This window comes from Lampetra planeri, chromosome 19, assembly GCF_965212315.1.
Source record: "Lampetra planeri chromosome 19, kcLamPlan1.2.h2, whole genome shotgun sequence".
In the NCBI taxonomy this organism is placed as follows: domain Eukaryota; kingdom Metazoa; phylum Chordata; class Hyperoartia; order Petromyzontiformes; family Petromyzontidae; genus Lampetra; species Lampetra planeri.
Genome location: NC_136125.1, coordinates 5,662,946 through 5,688,831, shown reverse-complemented (window position 1 = coordinate 5,688,831; position 25,886 = coordinate 5,662,946).

Sequence of the window (25,886 nt, the reverse complement as noted above, 5' to 3'; positions counted from 1 at the left end):
CACTCGATTGGAGATCTTTGTCTTTTTGATTCATGTGTATGGTGAAGACTGGTGGGCGAGGGGTGGGGGGGCTTGTTGGCATTTTTAGTGTTTTGTAGATGATTTCATATCTTCACGAGTTGTGTCGCCGTTGAAGAGACACGTGCGTGGTACGAGGGGAGCGACGCAGCGCTCCGCGGGATCGCGGCCACCAGAGACGCAGCTGATTTGCATCTTCGCCGTGCACTTTGCGGGCAGTGTTCACTGTCAGTGCCGGGCACCTTTGGGGCAGTCCATAAATGACTTCACACACCTGGGGGGGGGGGGGGGGGGTGTCAGATATTTGTGACGGTGTCTGACGAGGGAGGGGGTTTGAGAAATGTGACGAGAACATCAAAATGCGAAACTTTAAATAAATATGGACAACACGTTCTACTTAATTAAATAGGCTTTTTAATAAATGTTTTCTCCTACAACATCAGAGCGCAGCGCCACATTAAATACGCACTACAATGACAATAGTTTCAAGCGATTTGAAGCATGTTTAATTTTTTTTGATGGGGGGGGGGCAGAGCTTTGTGACGTCATATTTGAGGGGGGTTCTGACTTTTTGTGATGCCGTGCGACGACGGGGGGGGGGGGGTCAAAAATCGTCCAAAATCGCGTGACGTCATTTATGGACGGCCCCTTTCCGATGCGACACATTTGATTTTAACAAGAATGAACCGTTAGTAAGCAAAGGCTCGGCCAGCCATTTGCGTTGTAGCTAACCCCACGTGAGTGTTGAAAGTTGCACAGAGAGAGAAAAATTATACTGATATCAATGCAGTGCAAGAAATCGTATTTTGAACAATGTTAGCCTCAGCATTGTGAGTCTAATAAACATTCCAGGCGGCAGTGCGGATGGCATCTATCATTCTGCCATTTGTCCCGTCACTTTGCTCAGAGATACAACTGTGACTTCGCGATCAGAGCGTTAGCTACTGCCTGCTGTGACACAAGGCCGTAATTATAATATATATTGGGGGGGACACATCCCCCCCATATTCAAATATGCTCAAAATGTCCCCCAATATATTGCTATAAAATAGAGTTATGTTGAAATTATTGTGGTTATGGTTGCACTTTATAAATCCCTAATCTCTGTCATTACATACAATGAAACAAGAAAAGGTACAAAAGAAAAAACAGAGCACTGTAATAAATGCAATACACTATTAGGCATTATTGTAAAAAATAAATACAAAGCCATCTAATGTGTTAGTGAATTTTGTAATATTTTAGGCAGGAAATTAGTTTTTAAATTGAGATATTTTTTTCTGGGGGGGGACCCCCAGACCCCCTGGAAGATTTGATCCCCCCCCCCCCAATTTTGACTCCATGGCTACGGTCTTGCCGTGACACATGGTCTGTGAGCGTGCCCATTAACGTGCAGCGGTACGACACAAACGGAAGTGCGCAGAGAAGCGTGGAGGTGTTGCGCGCTCGGGAACACAGCGAGAGAAAGCGAGAGAGGGGGGTCGGGGGGGGGGGGGGCACGCGGATTGGAAAACGTTCGCGTGCCGTGCGTGGCATCGTCCAGAGAGTGAGTGGGGGGTTTGGGCACGACACGCCACAGCTAGAAGGGACGAAGAGCGATGCTCAAGAATAACTACGGAGTGGCAGGCAAGGCCCCACTGAGCTATATATATCAAAACAAATAAAAGCGACCTGGCTTTCACAAATGATAGTTCAACGAAGCGTGTTGACTCGTATAGTAGCCAACACTCTAAATGTGGAGGGGGGGAACCGGAGGACCTGGAGAAAAGTCCACGCGTTCATGGGGAGAATACAAAAACTCCAAACATAGAGCAGGCGTCAGGGTCGGGATCGAACCCACGACCTACTGTATACCAGGCGAGGGAGTAAACATCTCATAGCCACCGTGGCGTCTGATAGGACGTTCACTGAGCGAGAGAAACGGAGTGATGGGATCAGCGTTGTGCGCAGGTGATGGATACATTGTCGCATCGCAAAATCGTGAGGGGTGGCGGCGGTGGAAACTTGGGGATGCTTTCATCCAGCAGTTGATCGATCATGGCTGAAGATGATGATGATGATCGTGATGACTTCGTTACAAGTGTGACGGCGTCTTTCGGCGACTGGAGTGAAGTCCCGTCTAATCACCCAGACGCGCAACTCCTCTCCGCACTTAAACGACCCTCTCATCTCTCTCTCTGCCACGGTTGGAGGGGATGAAAGAGAACGGATTATTTTTGTTTTAAGGGGCGCAGGAATCGGAAGTGACTCGTTGCGTTTGTTTATTTAGCATCGGCGTTTCAATTTCTAAAAATCCTTGCGGCAATTTGAATCCCGTGAGCAGCGTTTATCTCCTACTGTGATGTTTAAAAACTTGCTTGAGCACACGCTTCATTCACGACGGCTTGGTGAATTGCAGCGTTCATTAATTAATCGTAGCGTTTGATAGATGGTTGGAAATCACGGTTTTTAATATTCCAAATGTACCTTCTTTAGCCACCTGAGTTAAGACCATGTTGAAGGATTACCTCTGTCATAATTGCTAAGCTCCGTTATGCCTGAAGCTGTGCATACGGTTCATTTATCATGTCACATACATATTTATTTAGTTTATGAGTCTCTAAGTAACTCTATGGATCTCGTTGCAACTCCATGGATCTCCATGTAACTGTATGCGATTGCAATGTCCTGTAACTGCCGTGACTGCCAACGGGTTTGGAAGATGCCTGGGGCATCTTCTTAGCAGAGCTGTTTTGCTCAATTGGGGCCCTTCCGACTGAGATCAAATCTGAGATTTACCACTTCACTTATGTGGTAAAGCTCTTAATGTTGCCTCTGATCCCTATAAGACTTAATTTAATGAGGTCTCAGTTACAGGTGTTATCTGGTTTTAGGTAGAATTGTGTGTTACTAGCAAACAGAAAAAAAAACATTAAATCAAAATATCCATGAGAAGCCAAAAGCTTATCGTCATTCACTGCTGCGCTTCAAGCAAAACAAACGTCAACTACAAGTTAAATTCCTCGCGGTATGCAAATGCAAAACTCCTCTTAAGACAAGTTTGACATCCTGTTTTTTTTTTGCCAAGTCCATACATTTGTATGTTTCAGCCTCGCACTGTGGACATGCAAAGTGATGCGCCGTGTCTCGTGAGAAACACTGCCACGGTGCAGTAGTGAGCATCACACAGGCCTTGCCACTCAAGAGGTCACCGGTTCCATCTCTCGCCCCTCCGTCGGCCGAGCAGCGGTCTAAATGGGCACGCCATACACAATCGAAGTCGATCGGCATGCCGCGCGTGGTGGGATAGCGTGTGAGTACTCACACCACTCCCAAGACGTCTGGCCGACGTGGAAGAGTAGGCCAAGACACCCTCTTGACTGTAGACAGAGATAGACTCGAGTGAAGGACCTTTTTCCCAACAGTAGCGGGACCAAGAATCCGCAGGGCTGCACCTTTAATCGCGTGCCTTCACATGGTCTCAAGTGCCAAGTCAAGTAGCTGCGACAGGACGGAGTCCAGTTAGTCCCCCCCCCCCCCCAAAAAAAACAACCACCCCGCCCCCCGTCCCCGGTGAGTGCTCCGTTGTTGAGGGCGCGACGCAACAACTCCGTGCCTCGGGGCCACCCCGGCGGGACACGGGAAAATCATTTCACGCCTCATCAGAGAGGGGCTGCCACCGCTGCGTGGCGAACACGGGCGGGCGGGCGGGCGGGCACGGATCCCCTCCGAGTCCTCTCCAAATGGGGCCACTCGTTTCTCAGCCGCATGCAAATGTTGAGCGGCAGCGGTGGCGGCGGCGGCGGCGGCGAGAGATTATCGCGCGGGTGATCCAACCCTTTAAATAAGCGGAGACGGTCAGAGCCGCTCACCTGTGAAATTGGAATTCTTCTCCGCGCGCTGTATTCTTCACACGTGTCTCACTTTCGCAAATTAGTCAGCGGCTTCCTCCTTCTACTTCCACATTGCCTCCCTCATCCTCCTCCCTCCCCTCCCTCCCTTACCCTCCTTCCCTCCATTCCCTCGCCTCCTCCTCCCCTCCCTTTCCTCCCTCCCAAACCTCCTCTCTCCCCTCCCTCCTTCACTCCATTCCCTTCCTCCCTCTCTTTTTTTACGATCAGAGGAAACAAGAAGATGATCGGTGTAGTCGGCACTTTGCTTCGTTCATCATTTCGTTTTTTTATGCTTTGCTTTATGTAACCCCCCCTCCCCCTTTTTAAATGAAATATTTCACAAAATATTTCACGTTCTGCTCTCCTTACCCCTTCCCTCCCTCTCTTCCTCCCTCTCTTCCTCCCTCCCCTCCTTCTCACACTCCATCCTTTCCTCCCATCCTCCATCCCTTCCTCCGCTCCCTGCCCATTTTCAGGATAAATTAGTTTGCATCTCGCATACCCCTAAACGTTACGTGCTTCCGAAACGAGATGAGCAATTGGTAATGCGATGTGCAGCTGCGGGGTCCTTGTAGTGGGTGAGTTACGATGATGTGGAACCTAATATCCTCTCTGTGTGTGCGTGTGGCTGCGGTGGGGGGGAGGGGGGTGCACTGAATATTGTATGACTACATTATGAACAACATAGAGTTTTGTTGAACTTTCAATATCCCTCTCCACAGTGTGTTGGCTGTGCGTAGAATCTGTGCTTTGCAACTACAAAAAAAGCGCACGTCTCCCAGGGTTACGTGCCCATGGACCTGCGCTCAACAACGGTGATATGAATATAATACACTATTAATATTGAAGTGCACACATTCATTAGAAACGCATATACATATATATGAAATCTTCACGTATCCGCAAGGACAGAGTTGCATGCCGTCCGAGACAGATGCGCAGCACATTCGTGGGGCGATCGTACGATGGGGGAATGGGTTTTTTTTCGTGATTCTTTCCAACGAAGAACGTGGAGACAGTAATTAGTGCTAATTAGCAGCACAATTAACACAACTGAAACTGGACAGCCTTCACATTTTTTTTTTGGGGTGGGGGGGGAATCATTTTTCTTTGCCCTCCACTGGAGCTAAGCGTGGATGTTGATCCCCCGTCAATCTAATTAGTGGGTAATTAGTGGAAAACACACGCACAAGTAGGCTGGCCAGGACTATTCCGTGTTGACACCCTCCCCGATCAAACGTGTGGACGTTGCTAACTTGAATAAGATAACATATTGTCCGCAGTTTACTTCTAATGATCCGTAATGCTCGACTTATTTTGACTAAACGTGGGATCCCCCCCCCCCCCCAGTTCTCTTTTGCCTAAGCCGTGGTCGAGAGGAGTGCGATCACAATCGCTGTCAGTGGATTCAAATAGCTTTGGCGGAGTGGGGGGGGGGTCCCTTATTTATGATGGCTCTAATTTAACAAACGAATTTGCGAAAGCCAAGGGCTTTACTTTTCCAGGTCGAGTTGTTATCCTTTTGATCACACGGATCTCAAGATCACTTGGCTGCTCTCTCAGGGGGGCTTTTTTTTAATGCCGCGGCGATTTGGCGAATTGTCAGCGATGCAAAGCCACGATCGTTCGAGAATGTCGGTTCTTTTCTCCCCTGTCTGTCTCGTACAATTTTGTTCAATCGCCATCAATTTTGTTCAATCATCATCACGGCCAATCCACTGCTGGATGAAGGCCTCCCCAAGCTTCCACGGGTTGGTGGGAGGGGAAGTGGAGAAGGGCCCTCCAATATTCTCTCGCGATTAGCGTACGGGCTGCGCTTGGGATGATTTCCAGGGATTATTTAAATACAGAGCCTCGCGGGAGAAGTTTGGCCACACCCGGCTAATGCCAATTATTGCTCCCACCACCCGCGTGTGAAATCGCAGCCCTTCGAGTCTCACGCTGCACACATCACGCGGTCACCAACTCCACCGCTTCGCTCACGACCAGGGTGACGGGTGCGGTCAGTCTCGAGCAGCAGCAGCAGCAATGCGCTTCAAAGCGACAGAATGAGTCCGTGAGAGATGGAGCGATACATTTTTGATGATGTAAAGTAGGTGCGTCGTGCCCAAATAAGGTCACCCAGGTCATGAGCTTGCCCACATAAGGAGTTATATGGAAGAGGACTCGGCAGAAATAATAGCGATTTCGATTCAATGCTCCACCCGATCCGAAAACCCATGGTCCATGATCCCTCCATATTTCACCGACTCATTCTGTCGTGCCACGGCACCTGCAGGAATCGCGAGGAGCTTCCTACTACTCGTCCTCTTCGCACACACACATACACACGTACGACTCATTAGCTTCTTGCTTCGGTGGTCACGAGAAATTCTGGGTCCGGGAGTAACCGATTTGTTTTAGCCGAGTGCTGCTGATAACTGCCACCGCTACAAAGGACATTCTCAGGTCCTGGCCATAATTAGGGTTTTTTGCTCTCTTAAATTTCTGCAACAAATCCCGCGCTCATCCGAGCTAATGGAACTGAGCCAATGTGACCCCCCCCCCGGACCCTATTACTGTAATATCGCGGACGCAGCAATACGCATCGAGAATGCAATGCCTCTCAGCGGTAATTGTGCTTACTGTACATTAGCGTTGGCTTTTCGAAGCCAACGCTGCTGCCGCTGCCGCTGCTGAGAACGGGCAAGCGCCGAGCAGCAGCAGCAACAACAACAACAACGCCAATTACGTCCATCGATATGGCAAGCCGTTAAAGTGAGAGAGTGAACGGTGGCGCAGCGGTTAGCTTACTCCGGTCCCGGTTCCAGCGAACGTCGTCGGACAAGACGCATCAATATCCGCCGGGGGTCTGTGTGGGTCAGCCGCCCGTTAAAATATTTTCCGCACCCGGCACACCACATCCAGTACGAGACGGGGCGCCACGTTGGCGAGATGTTAACTCCCTCGCCTGGTATGCAGGAGGTCGTGAGTTCGGTCTCAACACTGATGACTGTGTATTTGGAGTTTGCGTGTTTGTCTCCCCATTGTCGCGTGGATTTGTATTTAGTTAATGAGTCTCTAAGTAACTCTATGGATCTCGTTGCAACTCCATGGATCTCCATGTAACTGTATGCGACTGCAATGTCCTGTAACTACCGTGACTGCCAACGGGTTTGGAAAATGCCTGGGGGCATCTTCTTAGCGGAGCTGTTTTGCTCAATTGGGGCCCTTCCGACTGAAAAAGAGCTAAATAGCTCAGTTGGCCTTACCTGTTAAACACCTCTCGCTTTGGGCTGTAGCTACAACTGGCTACGAGCCACCTAACTCCAGTCTACCAGTGAGAAATTAAGCACCGTGTAAAGGTGATGGCGTGGGGCGGGGACGGCGTGGGGAGGGGAGGGAAGAGCAGACTATCCTTGCTGTGCACCAGCATGAGGTGCTTTCTTCCCGTGCGTGAGGGAAGGTTACCACCTCTGAGATCAAAGAAGAAGACGATGATCCCACAAATCCGCCGCCTTGAGTGGTGACCATCATCATTATTCTCACTCAAGTGGCCAAAAAAGCAGACGATCCAGGGGACAAAGAAAAAAAACGGGACAAGTGGCAACCCTGGAGTGAGCGAGAGAGCGTTTTTGTTTTTTTTAAAGCAGTGAAATATTTACGGATGGTTTTTTTAGCACGCATTTTTTTTTTTGGGGGGGGGAGGGGGGTGGAATGATTTGTAAGTACATCGCACACCGCGCCTGCGCAGTATTTATCTCTCTTCAGTGCCCGTTGCCTTGTGTTGCCGCCTCTGTAGGAGATGCTGCATTATGCAGCGGGGGAGCTGCAGGTTATGAAAATCGGTGGGAATATTCCGGCGTCGTCTTTGCAGAAGCGGGGATTGGGCACTTTGTCCACATGAAACGTCCATGCCTTCGCGCGTGCGTCTCATAGAGAGAAATGCACTGACGTACGCGCGTTGGGTTTTGCGAAAGCCAAATAACTCTTCTTGCAGTGTGGCCTACAATATCTCATGATGTAACCCCCGCTGGCGTTAAACAGAAACCTAATCACTTATTCAAAAAACGAATTTTTCAAACTGAAAAGAAAGATTCCAAGCGGAGAAGGGCAGTGACCTTGACGTTTGACTACCCCACAAAACAGTTTAACCTCTACCACAGTACTCAGAAAGGGTACAAGGGTATGAATATATACACTTGCGTTACAGTCCTACTCAGCGGTGATTTGCAAGAAGACTCTTCTCCTGAAATGTTTGCTTGTGAAATGTTACACCTCAATTATTAACACGACTTTAAAAAAGGCAAAATGCTTGGAATTATATATACATGTTAAAACCACGTGTATTAAAGTATTTTACTTGGATAATCCTTGATGACTGAGCATCTTGGGATGTCAATCCAGCAAACATGCAACGTTAGCCCAACGTTCCGTGTTTACTGGGAAGTGACACGTATCTATAAAACACGTTACAATCTACATCTTCTGTAGTATACATTGATACCATATTAAATGCACATATCAAGAACAGGAACAAGACTTAGCTATTTGCCAGGTAAATCCAACTGAGTTATTCACTTTTTTTCAGAGGCGACCTGGCCACGCGTGATGATAACTCATCGAAGTGGCTTATATCATCATCGGCCAAAGAATGTCAACGCGTGTTTCTAACCGTGCATGGAAAAACCCAGAAGGAACCTGAAGAACAATCCACCTAATTACGGGGAGAGAGAGAGAGAGAAATCACGCGGACTCCAAACACACAACAGGCCTCGTTAGGGTCCGGGATCGAACCCAGGAGCCTGCTAGGCAGGCGAGGGAGATGTCGTCTCACCACCACGGCGCTCGAAGACGCCGAAGGCAGAGAACGTGAATAAAAAATAAATGCCGATCATGTTAATATTCGTGTAATAATTAGCACTTTATTTTGTGAATTCACTCCTGGATGGGGGCCTCCTGACAGCGTTGGTCATGGACGGTGTTTGACCATACTTCACCACGCCGGTCAGTTAGGGTTGAGTGAAGGAGGGGTCCAATGACGGGATCAGATATGACTCACCACCAGGTCGCCGGGTTTATAGCACAGTGCGCTTACCACTGCGCCACCACTCCACGGTGATACATTCACGCCTAAATGTAGCACATAGAAGCACACACTGCGTCATGTTTGGGCAATATTTGCACATGCAGTCCGCATGACATATATTTACACTTTTAAAATATTAATCTCATACGAATATAATATTAATTATATAATTAATGTAATACTTAGCATCGTATTAAATATGCATACATTTCATAGGTTACGTTACAGCCTATTTTTAGTGTATTCTTTTCCAGAGCATCTCCAACAATAAATAATAAATTATCGCTGAATCGGGGGGGGGGGGGTGGGGGGGAGTGGCCAATGGTGATCATCCAATCGATCGCTAAGACAATTGAACCGTGGGGATGACCCTACCGAGAGCCGGCCGGCCATTCTGAGCGAGGGGGTCATTTTTATTGCAGGCCGAGGCATCCCGGGCCTTGGGGGTCAGTGGGAACAAACAGCAGTCCCCATCGCGCACGCTAATTGTGAGCCATCGGGGGGTGGGGGGGGGGGCTGGAAGCACAACAACACCAAGAGATTTCTTCTACCAGGGCGAGGGGCAGTTCTGTTTGCTGAACGGGAAAGTCGCCGTTTATCGTAAGAGAGACAGGCGCGTCCCCTCAAATGGCCTGCTCGTTGGAAGGGCGCTCCACTAGATGGAGCTCTACAGAGCCCACCTCCCCCCCCCTCCACTGGACAGTATCTTTGGCCTACTCTTCAACGCCGGTCAGGTGCCTTGGAAGACTGTGGGCACACTTTACCCCACCACCAAACGCGACTTGCAGATCGACTCGTGTGGCGTAACCATGTACACACTGCTGGGGTGGACGGGGAGGCGGTAGCGGGGGGAGACTGACTGCCAGTCCGCTGCGACGATGCTCAGCATTGCACCAGCACTGGGTCAGCCTCCCCGTGCATGCAGTGCACGTATTTAATAGCGGTTTGCCGATGTCTGCTCGCGTAAAGTGGCGGGTTTTTTTACTTAGTTGCTCTTAATTAGAGCGGTTACGCTATTTTTGCCAGCTTGCATCGAGGAAGGCGTTTAAGGAGCGCGCAAGGAATGCCACGAACAGAATGAATCTTTATTTAATATTTCAGCCGGTGAAGCCACAATCGTAGAGCTAATGGTTCGGTCGTGATGTCGACTTACCGCGTGAATAGTAATTGCTGTGAATTATAACTTAACTGTAACACGGACTCTGCTGCTAAATTCCATTATATTATGCAAGCCCTACACGATGGGCTACACCTCTTTACTATAGAGTAATGAGCCTTGTACATACGTTTGCGTGTCCCATTGTGAACAAATAACGGTGTAAATTGTACCGCGTACGCGAGAAACGAAACACGCCCGCGCACGTGTGCGCGTCTCCCCGTCTCCTCGTCTTCCTTTCCCTGGTCACGGCGATCGCGTTCCGTCGACGAGGAGGCGGTGAGAAGTGAGGGAACGTTTGGACGTCTCTGGTGGGTCTCACGTCACCGCACACGTTAACCGCCCAGGTAACTTCTGTGGCTCGTGCGAGGCTCCTGCAGGCGAAAGTGACAGAGGCGGGCTCCGTTATTATTCTCGACCATCAGCCATCATCAACTCTTCTAGCCATGACGTCTCCTTTCCCAGATGCCACTTGGACCCCCCCCCCCACCACCACTACTCTCCTAATAGCTTCAAGTCGTGCCCAATAATAACCACGCCGAACGGACATTTCACACTTTTCATTTCAGTTCGCCTGTCACAAATAAGGACGCGGTCACAACCATCGCCTCTAGAGCTGCTTGTTGCTGCACCGCGTGACAGAGAGACAGATGCACCACGTGACAGAGAGACAGATGCACCACGTGACAGAGAGACAGATGCACCACGTGACATAGAGACAGATGCACCACGTGACAGAGAGACAGATGCACCACGTGACAGAGAGACAGATGCACCACGTGACAGAGAGACAGATGCACCACGTGACATAGAGACAGATGCACCACGTGACAGAGAGACGGATGCACCACGTGACAGAGAGACAGATGCACCGCGCGCGCGCGTGCAGCAAGCAGGAGTGCAGCAAGCAGGAGTGCAGCGAGCGAGTGGAGAAATAAAGGAATTACGAGGAAATCTGTCGATTCCACCGGCGTACAATGTGGGCGAGAGGGAAATTCGGCCGTGGGCCTTGGGAGGGGGGCTGGGGGACGGGGCGCGTTGCATCGGGCAAACTCCCTACAGCGCCGGGAATCATTTTCCTGTCGGAATTTGTAATGCGGTTGCTGCGCTCATGCGCCCCATCGAGCTGCCACTCAGCCGAGCACGACAGATAAGGCGACGAGGCAGAGAGGCCACACTCGGTCTCGCCGGATACGGTGGAGTATTGGCGGTGACGGAGGAGATAAGAGATAGCGGCTAACTCACAGTTGAAACAAAGCGTTCCAGGTCATGAAAAAAACCAAATCCACGAATAAAGAATGTCTGGTGAGGCCGCTGGATCACCATCTGCCCTGCTGTGTGCACCGAGGCTCTGCGCCGTGCGGGGTTATTTCGCGAGAGTGCCTTCTTCCTACGCTGCCCGTGGAAAGTTTAGTCCGAGGCTGCGGATTTTCCCTTTTGTCATTCTCCAAGTCTACCGACACATTACCGCCCTCCCCACACAGCCACTGTTAAAATGTCGCTCGCTTATCGACACTCTTCCGGCTTGCTGAAATGCCAAAATCAATCGGCACGTTTTGCCCATGACGTGACAACTTTATTTGATTGTCTCTGCCGGGCGGGTGTGTGGTGGGGGGGGGGGTCACGGTTATAAATGGACCAAAGCAAACTTTGTAAAAAAAACACCCTTCCTTGTTGAACATTTTCGTCGCTAATTTTGTTCGCGAAATTATAACACCGGTGCCACGCGAGTCTGACACATCGTGTTGCAAGCAATAAGACTTTGAATGAGAGGTCACCGCGACATCGCTCGTGGCGTGCGCCCCGCCGCAGTGCTCCGTCAGATACGAGAAGAGCGATCCAAACCGCGATTCCAGTTCTTCGCTTGGTCATCAATTAGTCCCACAATCTGCGATCAGCCAGCTCGGGACGCACGGTCTAGGCGTTATCTACAAGGTTTGCGTGGGGCTCGATCACGGAACAAAATGTCCCCGGTTTGAAAAACATTCCGAAAAATGCCATTCTCGTACGTAGACAAAGGCAAAGGTGCAGCCCTGCGATGTCTTGCTCACCTCACTGCTGGTGGAAGGTCATCAGGGTTAATGCCAGGTTTGTTTTTTGCTGGCCATCTACACCGAACTTGTTTTATCGTTCACAGGCGTGCAATCAGCAACACTGCTCTTATAATGGAAACATATATAGAGAGTGTGCTGACGTTTCAGGCAATTACCCTTCTCCAGAGCAAAAAGAAGGGGCTGCACTGCTGAGCTTGTGTGGTCTCGGGTTGAACCCTGTTCAGTTGGGAGGGCACTGACGTCACATGCCCTCATCGTGAGCATCAGGCATGATCAAGCCGCTGCTGCTGGATTAATTGCTATCGGCCCTGCGATGTCCCGCAGTACAACGTCGCTTATCCGACCGTCACCTATCCCCACTGACCAATTAACCACGCACACCCAATGCGGTGGTTGTGTGCATGGCGGTGGAAGTGTTATCGTCTACGGGTATGTTCACAAATCTGACCCCTTCACATATCAGCACCTGCGATCAGCACGGTTGGCTACGTATGCTGCGAAAGATGTCCGATCTACGTACGTCCTCATGATAATCGGGTTTTCCCCTTTCTGACAATAAAACAGGTGTTCAGATTTCGATTTAAAGCTTTCGTGACTGCAGGGATTCATCTTCTTGGTTCTTTCGGTAAAGTCACGTAGAAGGGAAATAATAAAATAAAATAAATACAAATAAAACATAATGACGCTGTCTTTCCGACAGACCTGTTCTTCACCTGAGGACGGCTGTTTGCGTTGTGGCCGAAACGTCGTGAGAATTATTTTATTATGTTTTATTTTTTTTATTTTATTATTTCCCTTCTACGTGACTTTACCGAAAGAACCAAGAAGAGGTGTTCAGATGTTAAAACACCAAACTGGAACCTTTTGCAAGGAATCATGTCTACATTAACCACATACACTTGTGGTGAAAATGTAAACAAAAAAAGCATGCTCTGACATTGTGTGCATTGTCTTTGAAACTAATTGGTCCACACTAGAGACAGCTTCCTTTAGAGTCTAGTCTCAAATGGTGTTAGACCAGAGGACGCCAAAAGGCGAACAGCACAAAGACGACGCACTATCGGGACATTGAGAGCTTGGAGTGAGCGGCTACATCATGAGACGTCCTTTGCCAGTATGAAATTAAAATTATAGCGTTTTCCCCTTTCTGGCAATAAAACATCTGTTTTTTTGCATTTTCACCACAAGTATCTGTAGTTAATGCAGACATGATTCCTTGCAAAAGGTTTCAATTTGGTGTTTTAACATCTGAACACATGCTTTGTTGCCAGAAAGGGGAAAACCTTTATTATCATAATTTAATCCTGGCAAAGGAGGTCTCGTGATACGTACCTCCACCTGTCGCCCAGCGAGTCGGTTCCGTGACGTTGTACCGTACTAGAGACTCACGCACGAATAAAATAGCATGGATTATAGCCCACATATTCGTAAGAACCACGGCACGTGCGACCTCGTAATGAAGGCTTGCGAATAATAACAATACGAGCTTACTACATTCGGTATTTGCGTCCTGATTGTCGCGCAAGGCTATGGTGAAGGCGCTGCTGTGGGTCCACAATGGGGGCGGTTTGCTGTGCAGAAGACGGAAGCTTTGAGGGGAATGAGATGTCTTCTTGGTTCTTTCGGTAAAGTCACGTAGAAGGGAAGTAATACAATAATAAAAATAAAACATAATAAAATGAAATAATTCTCACGACGTTTCGGCTACAACGCAAGCAGCCGTCTTCAGTCGTGAGAATTATTTCATTTTATTATGTTTTATTTTTATTATTTTATTACTTCCCTTCTACGTGACTTTACCGAAAGAACCAAGAAGATGAATCCCTGCAGTCACGAAAGCTTTAAATCGAAATTTAAGGGAATGAGATGGTTTGTGTGCATGTATGTACCGTGTGCTGAACTTCTTTCACACCGTGCGTAGCCAACCACGCTCATCGGAGGTGCGGGGGAAGGACAACAAACTGAACTCATCGAAGCACTTCTAAAGAAATACGTTTTCAGTCTCGATTATTTAGAAGCGGCTTCCTAATAACGGAAGGAAGAGCGTTCCAGACGGCCACAAGAACGCGTCTGAAAGCGCCGCGCGATGCAGTGTGAGGCAGAGGAGGAGGCGATGATGCGACTGCGCTGTGCACTGAGCGAATGCTTTCCAACAAACACGGTTCCCAGGCCATCTGTCTGCCCAGCTGGCCCGATCTCGCCTCTTCATCCCCCCTTGATTGTTCCGGGGTGGTGCAGGCCAGTTTCTCTCTCTCTCTCTTTGTGGCTCCTCTGTAATGTTTCCTCCTCACCGCTTCGCACCCAGGGGCCATACTTTAAAACAACAGCGCGTATAAAATAGAATAAAACAACCTCTCCGCTAATGCAAATTAACAAGGGCCGCTTTAATTGTGTGGTACGAGCCCCAGGACTTGTACAGACCTGGCCTTTATTTTTCATCTTTAATTGTCCCAGATTTTTTGTTTCCTTTCATGGTTTTATATTAATTGGTAGTCTCTGGCCTTTCGCTCGCAGGTCAGAGCTGCTAATGGCAGCATGGCCATACGGTGTGTGCATTAAAACTCTGTGATTTACCCAGAGGTGTTAAGGTTACCTCCGCTCAATTCTCTGATGTTAGTTTTCTTGGCGCAGGTTTCAACCGGCGATGTGAGCGAGCGTGTCCTAATGGGTTTTTTTTGGTTGTTGTTATGTTTTTTGATTGATGGCTTTAAAAAAAAAAAGGATCGATAACTTAAAAGAGGTCACTTCTTTGACAAAATAAATGCCATGAAGTGAATGTGAAATGTATTTTATAATTAATAAAGCGAGTTCGAATTCAAATGAGCATTGCAGCATTGTGCATGGTCTGTGAACAACCCCAAGCCAATATTGACAATTCCACATTCTTATGGCGAGGTGAATCTAGCCATAGGACAACCGCTGTTATCTTTCCCGAAAAGTGGTACCTATTTTATCTACCCTGAAGGAAATGATGGGCTGCGTCAACCCCCCCCTCCCGACCCCCAACCAGGATGTGAACTCACGTACTTCCGATTGCGAGCCGCGACCACTGAACCACCTGGGTGGCTTTCGAAGCCCTGGCAGCAGAGTGGTTAGCGCACTGCGCTCTTACGGACCAGGTCACTTTGAGTTGTATTGCCCGCCACGGTAACATCAGTGGCGAGTGATATCTGAAATAGGTCTTGGACTGCCCTCCCTCGCTACAACCAACTGCTCCCACTCACCGGCTCGGATGACAAACGGCCGGGCTGGGACACTGAGTTGAGGAGGAGGCCTTCATCCAGCAGTGGATTAACAAACGGGGATATTCGTCTCTGACTTTTGGTTTTGGTTTGGCAACGTACCTCAGGCCGAGCAGCATGCTGCATTCACAATGGGCAACACACATTTGCATAGAAATTCAATCCCCCCAAAAAAATCTCACGTGTTTTTTTTTTCAATCCACGCAGCAATATTAAAAACGGTTCCTTGACCCGACTATTGGAGACTTTACGCGGAAAGCACGCCTAACACGATAGCGGAGTGCGCATGAATAACGCGATCTTGTTTTTTGGAAGGAGCGGGTTTTTATTTATTTGAAAAGCTATTTTTTATTTCTCCTTAAATATGTATTTATTTAAAAAGCGATCTTTTCCTTAAATAACCCCACCTGAAACGCATCAGTTACAGTTAGTGCCACTGAAACAGGGCTTTTTTTACATTAAATTGTGACATTCACCAAACGCATTCACCTTGGCTATGCATCACTTGATGCAGTGATGAAAAGCCAGAGCAGCACTGCATGCAATTTAGCTGATGGGCAGGTGGGGCGTGTGGGGGAGTTAAAAGGACACTAAATGTTAAATTCAGGCCAGAATTATTTCTCTTGCCTCTTGCACAAGGCATGCTGGATTTTTTTGTGTTGCTGTTACAATTTCAGTTGCTGAGCATAGGACGAAACAAATCAAAATGCCCAGCGAGCAGCAACAAAGAACACCTTAAAAAGTTGTAATACATAAAGTGTAACGCGCATTCTCGCTTTGAGTGAGGATATTGTTAGATCTTAGGGGGGACGGGGGAGGGCCATTGGTAGCGAATCGGTGAATGAGTGAGTGAGCACACGGGTGAGTTAGTAAGTGGGTGTGTGTCTGAGTGGCCGAGTGAGTGGGCTGCTGTGACCTGCGGTGTAGCGAGTTGAGCGCAGTGTGGATGACGTGAACGGAGTCCTTCGTCCTACCCGACTGGCTCGAGGGATCGGATGAGTGACATTCACGGGCAAGGAAACCGTGGCAGTAACGATACAAGAGCGATAAGGAGGTGGCCGACCACCAATGAGCGAACGAGTACCTGGAGTGAATCAGTGAGTGCTGGATCATCAATCACCTTGACTGCCGCTTTAGTGTGGATTCAGTCGGGTGCAGTGAGGTAGGAACTGAGTGCTCAGCCTCACTGATGACAACAGCCTTCCAGCATGGGGGCTGGGTGCCCTGTGGCTGTATTCTCACTTCTCAGGGGGGGTGAGCAAACGACACAAGACGCCTTAGAGCAGAGCCTCACCATTCTGCCGAATTGCCCGATGATGCTGGATGCAATTACCAGCGAAACGTCGTACTCAAATTGTAAATGTTGTGGTTTCACGCTTCAACACACCGGTGGGCTAAAGCAGTGAACTATTTGTCTTTTGTCAACGTGACGCTTTTTTTACTGATTTGCCGTGTCGGGTGGTGGAGGGTTACGACACATTTATAAATAACGCGATCTAAACCCAAAAACGTTGATTGTGAATAATATTGGTCGCGAAAGCCTACGTGTTAAACTGAGCAGTGGTTATTCTTCTTAATCTGGGGTGCACGGACCTCCTGGGTGTGCGAGATGCCCTTTCTGGGGGTGCGAGATGTGGCCAGATTTTTTTTTAAAGGTAAATGATAATATCATAATTACTCTTTGGTTCTTTCGGAAAAGTCACGTAGGTAGAAAAATAATAGATCACGACGTTTCGATCGCAACACAAGCACTCGTCGTCAGGTGGGACAACCACGGCAAGAAAAAACTGCTGAAGTAGGCTTCTTGATGTGGTTGTCCCACCTGATGACGATTGCTTGTGTTGCGATCGAAACGTCGTGATCTGTTGTTTTTCTTCCTACCTGACTTTACCGAAAGAACCAAAGAGTATGGAGTCCTGCAGTCACGAAAGCTTCAAATCTATGTAATAATTATCGATAATTATCGAAAACACAAAGTAAACACGGGCACGTAAGTACAACTACTTTGTTTCAATAAACCTATGTATCATTACACCTATGTTTGCAGTAAAGGTTAAAAACCACTGCCTTAGAGTGCCCACCATTTACCTCCACCTTGAAGTGTAGAGGTGCAACCCTGCAATTGCTTGCTCACGCCACTGCTGCCAGAAGGACCGTTCACTACACTGCGCTAAACCCGGACAGCCACTCCAGAGAGGATGTTCGCTTATTCTTCCACTCCAGACAGACATCTTGGACGATGTAAGATTACCCCGTATGCATCGAGTACAACTTAAAGATAATAAGCTTATACTCGTATGCAATCATTAGAACACATTGGATCTTAACGGCATGCAGGCCCCGACGGACCAGCTGTGGCAGACCCTTTGAGCAACCGATGCTTTTTTTGTCACTTTTAAATTTTAATCATTTCCTCTCTGATGTTCTCCCAGCAACGCACTGAACGAAAAAAACCCGTTTTGTTAAGCCGCCTGCGCGCGTGCACGTGAGTTGCGTGCCTGATTTTCGGGGGTAGTGCAGCGGTTTTGGCGCGCTGCGCTACGAACCCGGCGACCCAGGTTCGATTCCCGTTCACGGTCAGCACAGTGACGATTATGCGAGCCGGTCCAGCGCCTCCCCGAGGTCGATTCAGCCTCAAATAAGCACCTGATGCGGTGTGTAAACATCGCCACTGGGGAAACAAAGGCGGCCGGTCTTGGTGCTGGCCACCTACCCCCTCGTGTGAAGTGCCGGTCTTCATAGTTACTTGCTAACAGCACTTGTCCCTACAGTCTGTTAAATGATAGGCGGGTGATTATTTGTGTCTGCGTGGAGAGCGATGGCACAGTGATTAAGTGATTATCGCACTGCCCTACGAACCTGCTCCCTTTAGTTCAAATCCTACTCAAGGCCAACATCGGTGGGAAATATCCGAACTGGTCCTGATCTTCCGATCCTCCCCTAGTTCGACTTGTGGCCGCATAACTTCGTCATTGAACATCCAATGCATACATAGTAGAGGTTTTGAGTAAGATCACGTAAATCAGGGGTGGGGAACCTTTTTTCTGCCAAGGGCCATTTGGATATTTATAACATCATTCGCGGGCCATATAAAATTATCAACTTAAAAATTAGCCAGATATATTTGGTCAAACATTTAATTAACTCACCCCTAATATGATGGCTCAAACTGCTTCTCTTTGGTGAGGCGTGTGATGTTAGCTGGTAATAATGATGTTGCTACTCGCAACTGCTTTTCCATGTTTGCTCCTAGATTTATTGAATTTCGAGTCCTGCCTGCGGTTGCCTTGGCAGGGTCACACCAAATGATTTTGCGGGGCCTTATATGGCCCCTGACGTAAATAGATAAATGTGTCGGTAAAACCCGCCACCACCCGACACAGCCAATTAGTAAGGGTTGTCACGTAAACAGAACGTGCCAATTCGTCACTAGTACAGCACACCGGTGTGTTGGAGAGCAAAGCCACAACATTTACAAACTGAGTACGACGTTTCGCCAGTAATTACAACCAGCTTAATCAGGCGACAGCCAGATTTGTAGAGAAGCCTTACTGTTTCGTTCCTTATATAGAGGCGTTTGATGTGTTGACCACCCTTCTGCGCTCTTGCACAATGTGGGGGGGGGAATTACTGAGTCAACGTACATTATGCATGTGCATTATGCGAGCCCTTTGATCTTGTCCTTCCTGTCTATTGTGTGTATTAAAATAGCCGTAACAACGGCAATCCCTATTGAAGTACGCTGCACTTTGTCGCCTGATGAAGCTGGTTGTAGTTACTGGCGAAACGTCGTACTCAGATTGTAAATGTTGTGGCTTGGCTCTCCAACACATCGATTAGTGCTGTACTCGTGACGAATTGGCCACGTTCTGTTTACGTGACAACCCTTATTATTTGGCTGTGTCGGGTGGTGGCGGGTTTTAACGACACATTTAAATATTTACGCGCTCTAACCCAACAACCTCTATTATGGATGATTTCAAATCTAGATGGATGATATTGGTCGCGAAAGCCTACTATGTGTTACATATGCATTGTATGCTGAACTTCGTTCGCACCGTACGTAGTCAACCGCGCTAATCGGAGGCGTGCTGGCAGGACAGCAGACTAACATGCAGGTGCTCGCTAACAGCACCTGCCCCACAATTCCGTACGTCTACATTGGCGTGGAGGGGCATGGGGTATCTCTGTTTTTGCTCGACGATCTGCGCTCAGACGCCCTGGGGCGAGCGCCACGCTGCATCCGGCAGGGCACGCGCCAGTGCTGACGCCGGCCCTTTCGTGACGCCTCCTCGGTGGATGCGTGCGCTGTTGAATTGGCCACGTTACAATTAAAATAAGAAGAAGAAACTAGAAAAATATTTTGAAGGATTTCAGCCGACTGCGGAAATCTATCGCACGTGGAGACGTCTCTCGGATTCGCATTTAATTTGCGCGATCCCCATTCCCGTTCGGCGACGAGCGGAAATTTCACGGCGTCGATTATTTTGGGTGGTTTTTTTCCTGTCGAAGGTACTCGAAGAAAGTACCCGAAGAAGGTGTGTGAAGAAGTTACATGAAGCAGGTAGACGAAGAAGGTAGACGAAGAAGGTACGTGAAGAATGTACACGAAGGTAGATGAAGAAGTTACATGAAGAAGGTGCATGGAGAAGGTACATGAAGAAGGTAGGTGAAGAAGGTACGTGAATAAGGCACGTGAAGAAGGTGCATGAAGAAGGTGCATGAAGAAGGTGCGTGAAGAAGGTGCGTGAAGAAGGTGCGTGAAGAAGGTACGTGAAGAAGGTACGAGAAGAAGGAACGTGAAGAAGGTGCATGAAGAAGGTGCGTGAAGAAGGTACGTGAAGAAGGTTCGTGAAGAAGGTACGTGAAGAAGGTACGTGAAAAAGGTGCGTGAAGAAGGTGCGTGAAGAAGGTGCATGAAGAAGGTACGTGAAGAAGGTAGGTGAAGAAGGTACGTGAAGAAGGTGCGTGAAGAAGGTGCGTGAAGAAGGTGCGTGAATAAGGCACGTGAAGAAGGTAGGTGAAGAAGGTACGTGAATAAGGCACGTGAAGAAGGTAGGTGAAGAAGGTACGTGAATAAGGCACGTGAAGAAGGTAGGTGAAGAAGGTACGTGAAGAAGGTGCATGAAGAAGGTACATGAAGAAGGTGCGTGAAGAAGGTGCATGAAGAAGGTGCGTGAAGAAGGTACGTGAAGAAGGTACGTGAAGAAGGTACGAGAAGAAGGAACGTGAAGAAGGTGCGTGAAGAAGGTGCATGAAGAAGGTGCGTGAAGAAGGTACGTGAAGAAGGTTCGTGAAGAAGGTACGTGAAGAAGGTACGTGAAGAAGGTACGAGAAGAAGGTGCATGAAGAAGGTGCGTGAAGAAGGTACGTGAAGAAGGTGCGTGAAGAACGTACGAGAAGAAGGTACGTGAAGAAGGTACGAGAAGAAGGTACGTGAAGAAGGTGCGTGAAGAAGGTACGAGAAGAAGGTGCGTGAAGAAGGTGCGTGAAGAAGGTACGTGAAGAAGGTACGAAAAGAAGGTACGTGAAGAAGGTGCGTGAAGAAGGTACGAGAAGAAGGTGCGAAAAGAAGGTACGTGAAGAAGGTACGTGAAGAAGGTACGAGAAGAAGGTACGTGAAGAAGGTGCGTGAAGAAGGTACGAGAAGAAGGTACGTGAAGAATGTGCGTGAAGAAGGTACGAGAAGAAGGTACGTGAAGAATGTGCGTGAAGAAGGTACGAGAAGAAGGTACGTGAAGAAGGTACGAGAAGAAGGTACGTGAAGAAGGTGCGTGAAGAAGGTACGAGAAGAAGGTGCGTGAAGAAGGTGCGTGAAGAAGGTACGTGAAGAAGGTACGAGAAGAAGGTACGTGAAGAAGGTGCGTGAAGAAGGTACGAGAAGAAGGTGCATGAAGAAGGTGCGTGAAGAAGGTGCGTGAAGAAGGTACGAGAAGAAGGTACGTGAAGAATGTGCGTGAAGAAGGTACGTGAACAAGGTGCGTGAAGAAGGTACGTGCAGAAGGTCCATGAAGAAGGTCCATGAAGAAGGTGCGTGAAGAAGGTGCGTGAAGAAGGTGCATGAAGAAGGTCCATGAAGAAGGTGCGTGAAGAAGGTGCGTGAAGAAGGTGCATGAAGAAGGTACGTGAAGAAGGTGCATGAAGAAGGTGCGTGAAGAAGGTACGTGAAGAAGGTGCATGAAGAAGGTACGTGAAGAAGGTGCATGAAGAAGGTGCGTGAAGAAGGTGCGTGAAGAAGGTGCGTGAAGAAGGTACATGAAGAAGGTGCGTGAAGAAGGTGCATGAAGAAGGTGCGTGAAGAAGGTACGTGCAGAAGGTCCATGAAGAAGGTGCATGAAGAAGGTACGTGAAGAAGGTCCGTGAAGAAGGTGCATTAAGAAGGTACATGTAGAAGGTGCGTGAAGAAGGTACGTGAAGAAGGTACGTGAAGAAGGTACGTGAAGAAGGTGCGTGAAGAAGGTGCGTGAAGAAGGTGCGTGAAGAAGGTACGTGAAGAAGGTACGTGAAGAAGGTACGTGAACAAGGTGCATGAAGAAGGTGCATGAAGAAGGTGCATGAAGGTGCGTGAAGAAGGTGCGTGAAGAAGGTGCGTGAAGAAGGTACGTGAAGAAGGTACGTGAAGAAGGTACGTGAACAAGGTGCATGAAGAAGGTGCATGAAGAAAGTGCATGAAGGTGCATGAAGAAGGTGCATGAAGAAGGTACGTGAACAAGGTGCATGAAGAACGTACGCAAAGAAGGTATACGAATAAGTTACATGAAGAAGGTACGTGGTGAAGGTGCATGAATAAGGTACGTGAAGAAGGTTCGTGAAGAAGGTGCGTGAAGAAGGTGCATGAAGAAGGTACGTGAAGAAGGTACGTGGTGAAGGTGCATGAAGAAGGTACGTGGTGAAGGTGCATGAATAAGGTACGTGAAGAAGGTTCGTGAAGAAGGTGCATGAAGAAGGTGCACGAAGAAGGTACATGAAGAAGGTACGTGGTGAAGGTGCATGAAGAAGGTACGTGGTGAAGGTGCATGCCCAGAGAACAACATCACATCAGTCGTTGTATTTTGCTCCGTTTTCTCTCTCCCTCTCCTCTCCTGGTGTTGGATTTAATCGCGAGAAAGCATGAAAAATTCATGTTAAGTGCACGAGTGTGCATTTCCTTGCCGGAGCCCTCGCGACAAGCGATTGTGCAAGAATCTGTAAGTAATGTAACACATTAGAGTCAATCCACATGACAACGCACACTTTCGCCTGGTATCGCGTTCCATTAAAAGCTACAGCGGCACTGTTGACGTGCCCGAAATGATTATTGCGACTCGCCGGTGCCGCGGGTGAACGAGACGGACGGCCACGAAGCAGACACTTCCCGAGGCTTCGTGCGCCGTCATCGCGGGTCAAGTCGAAGGATTCCGACGTCGCGATCTGGGGAGGAGTGCTGCTCCCGAAAGGCTGGATGCACGCGGTGGTGGTGGTGGTGATGGGGCACGTTGGGAAGTGGGGGGGGGAGTTTGTCGCAATCTGTGAACTCAGCCCGGTTGCTCGTGATTGATTTCGCAAGCGAATATTGAGGCTACGCTCATCTCCCGTTTAGCAGCCCTGATCCCGTGGTGGAAATTCCACGTTCCTTCGGCGGGAATGAGTCCCTCCGCCTGTGTGAGTCCATTACCCGAACCTTGCGATTGGCACGTTTGGTTGCGTACGTTGAAAAGGAAGTTCAGCATACATACATCCATAGAACATCCGCCGTTGGCTTTCACGAAAAGTGGTTCTCATTTTGCCGACCCCAGAGCGATGATGGAATGAATCAACTCCCCAAACAGAATAATTTGATCTCAAGACCTTCCGATTGCGAGCAGCTGGGCTCTATACCTGTGAGTTGGCCGGCCCATGCTGATCGCATGATTCGTAATAATAATGTCAAGCCCTTTGTAGATCCAGAAGACCTCCCCATGCCGTATCGATTATGGGGGTAGTTTGAGCATACTTCACCACGCTGGTCCGTGCGGGTTGTTGAGAGGAGAGCCGAGCACCGGTTGACGAATCACTCCCCACTGGTGTAAGCCATCACCAGGAATACTATTGTAGCCGCCGGGTTCTCAGCCCAGTGTGCTAACCGCTGCACCGCCCCTCCTCCCACGGATCTTTTTTCATAAATCTGGAGAAAATCCGAGTAATTGCATTGGCAGTGGTGCAGAAGCAACAGACAGAAAAATAACTCAAGACATGCATCAGTGATACTGCCTTACATCAGAAAACAATACAGTGGGCTGACGTTTCAGGCAATGGTCCTTTTCCAATGCAGGGAAATATAGGGCAGAGTCATTGAGCCACTTGCAGAGCAAGGGACGAATCGTGCTGCAACCTCTCCTCTGAAGGATCATTGCCTGAAACGTCTGCCTGTATCACCCCCTGCCCGCACCCCTCATCTCACTCTACTCGTCTCGACGCCCTCTCTATATATTATATAGCCCAGATATTCCTCCTCTCCCGATGGATGGCCACGTGCCATTGCTCCATACAGCATCGCGAGACGCGGTCGCGTTTAGAAGTTGCATCTTGTCATCGATTCCTCTGCTGATGAATTTCTTGAGGTTCTTTGGTGTGTGTGTGTGTGTGTCAGTCAAGCTGTCTTTTCTTGGATTTTCTGTTTGCACATAGTCACATAGTCACTTTAAGATGTTTTCTTGTTCATGTTTTTGGTTTTTTTGTTTGTTGCGGTTGCACCCGATTCAAGAGCCGAATGGCTCACAGGGCTATACCAAATAAATTAACTTGAAATGAACTTGAACTTGAACCTGGATCTGTCCCGTGACCTCCTTCCAGCGGGCGTTCGACACTTCGCGTGGCCTTAAAGTGCACATAGCCTGGCACAAGCGCCATGGTGACGTCACCGCCATTTAGTGACGAATGGCGGTTGTTGTTGTGTCTGAAGATTCAGCGATGATTGGACAATTATTCTGTGGCCAAATATATATATAAAAATATGCCCTCGTAAATACACGTGATATTATTCACATGTAAAAATATTACGTTGCATCTCCAATTAGCACGGTTGGCTACGTACGGTGCGAAACACGTTCAACATACATACACATCGTGACATCTTTGCAGTCTCGCAATATGATATTAATTCTGCGGAATTTCGTCGTGTACAGCTGGTGGGCAATGCAGCAAAATCCATTGTTGGACTGCACCATGATCCATTGTATATGCTTCTCACCTTCCCCTGTCCCTACTGACCCAGCGTGGTGAAGTATGGTCAATGACACCCCCCCCCACGACGATACGCACCGCGTGGTGGAGGCCCTCATCCAGCAGTGGATTGACAGGGGTTGTGCAAGCATGCACGTGCGCACCCATATACGCACACGCACACACGTGCGCACACGTACAAATGTGCACACAACAATAACAAAAATAGTAAATGCAATGATACAACAATAAAAACGTTTTTTTCTGTGTTTTCTCCAATCGTTTCTAAAGCCCGTAAAAAATGTCTTCCACCGAAGAGGTAGGAACCCACTCGTTTTTATTTAAAAACCACGGCCCCACTCTCTACACGTGTCACTTATCTGTGGGAATTCAGAGAGCGCACCGGCACACGCACGGTGCATGACTCCTCGAGTTGATTGCATTGCCGGCGGTGCATAGACAATGAGGCTCGCAGGGAGCTCAGTGTCCCCCGTCCCTACCCCCACTGCTTTTGCATTGCATCCGTCGCATTAGCATGGCACACGGCCGGCGTTCCGCGTGCACGGCGGGAGGCTCAGCAGCCAGGGCCAAGAAGGGGCAGGGCAGGCGTCGGCAGAATTTGCGAAGGTAAAGGCGCGGCCCTGCAAGTGCCTTTGCTCAAGACCGCCTGCTGTCGGAGGAAGGGGGAAACTCCGAAGAGCCCCTCGAGAGGATGCGCGTGGCCTCGTGTGGTCGTCACGCCGGCCAGATGTCTTAATAATGTATGGGCATTATTACTTATTTATCTAGGAATGCCACTCTGAGCCCGAGGACTCTTTGTCAGGGGGGTCGCGCTACGTTGGGCTTTTATTTTCTATGTATGTTGAACTTCTTTTGCGCCATACGTAACCAACCGTTCCTAATTGGAGGTGTGGGGGGAAAAAACAGTTCAGCACCCAGAGAAAACCCACACGCGCGAGAGGGCAACACTCTATCCCCGTAGAGATGGAAAGAGATGGCGATTAGTCCACTTGCTGTACTGCCTGCTTCTGACGAGCCAAGGTATGGCACCTTGACCTCCACGACCCACCAACCCCTCGCTACCGCCTCCACAGTGCTGGATCAGAGATCACGTCGTACAAAGCCACAACCACCGCCTCCTGCCGCCTTCTTGGAAGAGGTGACAGTGCCCACACTTTACCATACCGCAAACGAGAGGAGGTGGGGGTGGATTTAAGAGACTCGCATCATTGTTTCAACTGCCACGCCGCGAGATTGAATCGAACCGGCGACCTCCGGGATCTCAGAGAGGCCGGT